Consider the following 6,000-nt stretch of genomic DNA (forward strand, 5'->3'; position numbering starts at 1 on the left):
ATTTTACAAACCTTTCAGACAAATGATATATGAACAGAAGGGGGAGGGCCATAGTTCAGTGGTAGAGCAGGTGTTTTGTATCCTGAAGTCCTGGGTTCAGACTCTTGAGATCTCCAAGTAGCACGTTATGAGGAAAACCTTCCTTTGCACTGTAAATCATTGTAGAAAACTTTGAGTTTTCTGGCTCAGTATAAGGCAGCTTCATCTGCTCCCCTTGGCAGGGAGGTAGTCTGGGCATAGGATAGCTTCCCCTACTGTTATTACTGATGTACCTTATAGTTTGTGTTGTGCTCCTGATTTTAACTCTGTCTGACCTTGACCAAAGTCATGAGGGCCTTCATTAAAGATAAAGCGTTTCTGGCCCTTTCAGCTAACTGTATTGTCTCCTTTATGGGAACATGCATTGAGTGGTACTGGGAGGTAAGTTAGGTAGGTGCTTTTCCCACTAGTGTCATTTAACCATCCTGCCTGGCTGAGGTCTAACACATTATGCAAAAGCATTAGTGTTTTGTGCATGCTAACGTAAAGCCCAGGGCATACAGACATTATTTTACCCACCTCTCACTCACTGAAAACCGATGTAAACACCATAAATTTCAAGCAGATTTCCCCCAAAGCATATCAGGATCTGTAGTTTACCCCTTACAGATTTACAATTCCCGGCACCCTTAACAAACTTACAGTTCCAGGGATTCTTGCCATGAGTTTTCAAAGTATGGTTGGTGTGCAGCTAGGACTGGGAATAACCAGGTTCAAATCCGCACTCACTGGGTACCTTCAGCCAGTCGCTATCTCTCAGCCTAACCTACCTCATAGTGTTGCTGACAAGGTAAAATGAAAGGGAGGACTATGCTTGGGAGGGAAGCAGGGTATATAACAGACACAGTGATCTTTTCCCAAGTATATTTTTGACATGTTTAACCATGTTAACTTAATACTTCAGTTCAAGTGCAGATACAGAACTTGTCCTGCCCTGGACAAACTTATATTTAAAAAAGAAAACAGCAGCAGAACAGGGGTGTACCTGGTGCAGTCATTTTGCTGAGGCAAAGAAAGTCTATGTCAGTGCTTTGATGGGAGATCTGCCTCAGGTACCCATGTAGAGCTACTGTAAAGAAAAGTGAGATGAATGAATAAAATGGAACCAGGTTTTGTTGAGTTTGGACACACTGACTAATTTTGCAAGATCAGCCCTTGGCCAAGCCTAAGCACTTGTGCCTGAAACAACGGCAGATGGCTTCTCTGTTCACTCCTGCTTCCCTTTTTCAGTTTCCTTATGTATCAGATTTTAGCTTGAAAGCTCCTTGGGGCAGGGTCTTATCCTTTTGTACTCTGTAAAGTACCATACACCAGTGGTGCTTTATATAATTAAATCAATGCTTCAAAGCTCATGGGAAAGCCAATTCATGTTAACCTTACAGTGCAGAATATAGTTGTGTGAAACCAGCCCAGTTCTGGTTTTCTATCTGCTTATTTGTACTGTATTTCCACCTCTTTGTGGGCACTTCAGCCCATGCTGGATGTGGGAAAGGGCTGTAGCTCCATGGCAGAGCATCTGCTTTCCAAGCAGAAGGCTCCAGGCTGAATCCCTGGCATCATGTCCAAGTAGAGCTGAGAAGGTCTCCTGCCTCAAATCCTGGAGAACCTCTGTCAGTCATGGTAGAAGACAGCTTCTTGTGTTCCTGTTAAGCTGTCTTAGGTCTGGCCATATCATTTCACATAAATAAATACTTAAAGCACTGAGGTCACCATAAACAATTCCATTTTTATGGAAAAACTTAGTCCATCCTACTGTCAAGCCCTTTGCTAGTTCAATAAAGACATTGAAGGGAATTGCTGCAGCTCAGGGATAAAGCAGCAAGGGCTGGGAATACCCCCTGTCTGAAACCCTGGGCTGCTGCTGCCAGTCCGTGTAGTCAATACTGAGCTAGATGGACCGGGATCTGTCTCATTATAAGCAGCTTCCTGTGCTCCTGAGTTCAGATGTTGTGTCAGCAGGACAACTTTATTATGAGTGACAAGGGAGTATTCATACATCTATGAAACTGATACGTACGTGTGTGTGTGAGAGAGAGAGAGAGAGAGAGAGAGAGAGAGAGAGAGAGAGAGACATTCTTTGCTTTGCTTCACTTTTCCTGTTGTGAAATTAGAAGGCTAATAATAATGAACTATTTTTCTTGATGGAGTTGGTAAATAGAGGCATGTTTACGAAGTTACTGCTTTATACCAGGCATAGGCAAACTTGGCCCTCCAGATGTTTTTGGCCTACAACTCCCATGAGCCCTAGCTAACAGGACCAGTAGTCAGGGGTGATGGGAATTGTAGTCCCAAAATATCTGGAGGGCCGAGTTTGCCTATGCCTGTTTTATGCACTACTTTCAAGGAGCGCTATTAATACCTCATTAAGTAATGCAACAGTCTTGCAAATCAATCTATAAAAGCTATGAGCCCATGGAAAAAGAATTACTAACCTGTCTGTCTACACATGTGCTTAAGCTAGTTCTTTCAGAGGTACTGAATTGCCTGAAATAAAAAGGGGGAAAGCCATCCAGTTCACAAAAAACTTTCTCCAACTGGAGGCAAACCTTACTTGCCACAGGGCAGCGGGCACACGGCTTCTGACAAGCTTGCCATAGGACATGCCCAGCCGTTCATTTGTTTTTCGCACCATTCATCAATCTGCCAGAAACTCGGCTGCATGAAGGCAAGTTGACAAAAATTTGGGGTCCCATTTAAGATGCCTGAATAGCAGAGGGACTGATCCTGATCAAGGGAACACAATCTGTGAGGGATTTCAAAAAGAATGGGAATGCTCTTGTGCAGCTCCTGTTCATTTCAATTGTGTGTGTGTGTTGCAAGAGAACTTCCCCATGGATTTCATCCCATGTTAATTTGCATGAAGTGAGGAACGAAACTATTCAGATTTCCTAGCTCTGGGCACCAGGATGTCCTGGGTCAGCTTTGACTCTGCTTGTCTTCCTGTAACACATAAATGGTACAGCCTCAGCAAAATGGTACTGAGGGCGAGAGTGCTGCCTTGCATAACTTAAGGCACAAAGATAATGATCACCCAAGGATCAAAGGTAGAACTCAGAAAAACCTAAAGGTCGGTTTTAGATCTCATTATCAGCTAGGGGCTGCTGAATAATGGATGGAGAGGAGCATTAAGGGCAGATTTTTTTCCTTCCTTTTTTAAAAAAGAGAATTTATTGAACACCAGGCCTGTGTCTTTGTTGCCAAGCATTAAGAACCAGTGTTCGAAATGCTTGACATTTATTGGCTGTAATTACAGGCTGGGGGAGGAAAAAGAATAAGACAATGATTTAATTTGGCTTGCTGGGTTTTGGTCTCTTAATCTGTTTTCAGTACTGTGGCTGAACTTTGAGTAGGTGAAGTTGTAACTGCGGAAAGAGCTCCCAAGCACATGCAGAGTGTAATTATCTCTGCAGGAAGATCAGAAGAGCTCTGCTGGATCAGACCAAAGACCCATCTAGTCCAGCCTTCTGTCATCACAGTGGCCATCAAATGCCCCAGGAGGAAACCTGTAAGCAGGACGTGAGTGGAAGAGGCCTCTTCAAAGCTGTAGTTTCCATTCCATGTTTTTGGAATTTGCTGGGCGTGGCTGGACCCTGATGGATCTTATCTAAGAAATGAAGCCTTAGAGTGGGCAAGCCCCAGGCATCTGGTTGGCCTCTGTGAGACTGGGATGCTGGACTAAGATGGGCGACTGGCCTGATCCAGCAGGTTCTTCTTATGTTCTTAAGCAACTGAACTGGCTGATGCAGGAGAAACTTCATGAGCACCTATCAAGGAGCAGAAGTAACAGGCCTCCAAACATCCTATTGAGTGATTATTCATAATGATTTGTACTTTGATGCTGCTGGGGTGATCACATGTGATTATACTTTCAATACTGTTTGCGCCTGCATAAGTTTTGAGGTGGTCATTTCTAGTCAATGCTTATTCTGTAACTTCCTGCTGAAAAAATCCCATCACTTTTTATTTCACAAATGTTTCTGGTTTATTATGGTTGAAGAACATGCTGCAGAATACGTTCACAATAGAATACCTGTCTCTAGGAGCCCAGAGCTGATAACAGCTTATGGTCACATCCACACCATACATTTAAAGCACATTAAAGTAAAGGTAAAGGGACCCCTGACCATTAGGTCATGTCGTGGCCGACTCTGTGGTTGCGGCGCTCATCTCGCTTTATTGGCCGAGGGAGCCGGCATACAGCTTCCGGGTCATGTGGCCAGCATGACTAAGCTGCTTCTGGTGAACCAGAGTAGCGCACGGAAACGCCATTTACCTTCCTGCCAGAGCTGTACCAATTAATCTACTTGCACTTTGACGTGCTTTTGAACTGCTAGGTTGGCAGGAGCAGGGACTGAGCAACGGGAGCTCACCCCATCGTGGGGATTCGAACCACCGACCTTCTGATTGGCAAGCCCTAGGCTCTGTGGTTTAACCCACAGCGCCACCCACGTCCCTTAAAGCACATTACTTCCTTCAAATAATCCTGGCAACTGTAGTTTGCTAAAGGTGCTGAGAACTGTAGCTCTTTGAAGGGTAAACTACAGTTCCCAGAATTATTGGGGGAAAGCCATGTACAGTGGTACCTCGGGTTAAAGTCACTTTAGGTTACAGACGCTTCAGGTTACAGACTCCGCTAACCCGGAAGTTGTACCTCGGGTTAAGAACTTTGCTTCAGGATGAGAACAGAAATTGTGTGGTGGTGGCATGGCAGCAGTGGGAGGCCCCATTAGCTAAAGTGGTGCTTCAGGTTAAGAAAAGTTTCAGGCTAAGAACGGACCTCCAGAATGAATTAAGTTCTTAACCCGAGGTACCACTGTACTTTAAATACATGGTGTGATTGTGGCATAAGTGAGATACAGGCACAGCTCAAAACATCTTGCTTCCTGGAGCAAGGGATAAGACGGTGCCATTCTCCACTCCCATACAAAATGGCTGTACAGTGGTACCTTGGGTTAAGAACTTAATTCGTTCCGGAGGTCCGTTCTTAACGTGAAACTGTTCTTAACCTGAAGCACCACTTTAGCTAATGGGGCCTCCCGCTGCTGCCATGCCACCATCATGCAATTTCTGTTCTCATCCTGAAGCAAAGTTCTTAACCCGAGGTACTGTTTCTGGGTTAGCGGAGTCTGTAACCTGAAGCATATGTAACCTGAAGCATATGTAACCTGAAGCATCTGTAACCTGAAGCGTATGTAACCCAAGGTACCACTGTACTGGCCATTGAATCTTATGTTGACACTGTAAATGAGGCAGTATCTTCTGCTAGATTTGAGGCAGCAGGCTAGCTTCAAGAGCAGACCACATGGCACACTCACCACTGGCGGAGGAAGGTGGGTGCAGGGGACCGCACTGCTCCGCGTGTCACCCCTAAGCGGGGGTGACAATCGGTGCTCTGCCTGCCCGCGACTTGGACTCCTACGCCTCCCGCGAGCCATTGGGGGAAGGGGTGGGGGGAGCTGCTACTCTGCTTTGCCGGTTCCTTCCTCTCCCCTTCCTGCTCGCCTCCCTCCTTCCCATCCTCTCTTCTGCCTGCCTGCCTGCCTCCTCCTGCCGGGAACATGGCACAGCAGCTCCCCCCTTACCCTGACGGCTGGCGGTAGGCATGGGAGTCGTGGGAGGGCAGTGTGCCGTTGCCCTGTGCTCCCAGCTGGAGGAGACAGGCAGGCAGGGGAGAGGACGGGAAGGAGGCAGGCGAGCAGGAAGGGGAGAGGAAGGAAGCAGGATCAGTGGGTGCGTGTGCCGCTATCCCGCGCCTGGGAGGGCACCCTCTGTGCCCCTTGGGAACACGCCTGCTCTGGGCAGCATGGGCATATGCTCCGCCACCGACACTCAGCTCTCTACTCCAACTCTACCTCTCACTATCTGCCACCTGAGGCAGTTGCCTCATTCTACTTATTGGTAAGGCAGGTCCTGGTGACATGTACTCCATGCTCTGGTAACTTTCAGACTGCATTATTGCAA

The 6,000-nt window shown here is 46.6% G+C and overlaps 1 protein-coding gene and 1 long non-coding RNA gene across 10 annotated transcripts in view; one reads left to right on the forward strand and one right to left on the reverse strand.

The window, feature by feature from the left end:
* LOC308468471 overlaps positions 1–6,000 on the reverse strand; it is a 253,966-nt gene that overhangs the window by 240,241 nt on the left and 7,725 nt on the right. The window lies entirely within an intron of this gene.
* The window catches only part of NTNG2 (netrin G2), a 121,784-nt gene that overhangs the window by 6,302 nt on the left and 109,482 nt on the right, over positions 1–6,000 (forward strand). The gene's annotated exons all lie outside the window — the stretch shown is intronic.

The sequence above is a fragment of the Podarcis pityusensis genome (assembly GCF_964106645.2).
Source record: "Podarcis pityusensis genome assembly, chromosome: Z".
NCBI classification, from domain to species: Eukaryota; Metazoa; Chordata; class Lepidosauria; order Squamata; family Lacertidae; genus Podarcis; species Podarcis pityusensis.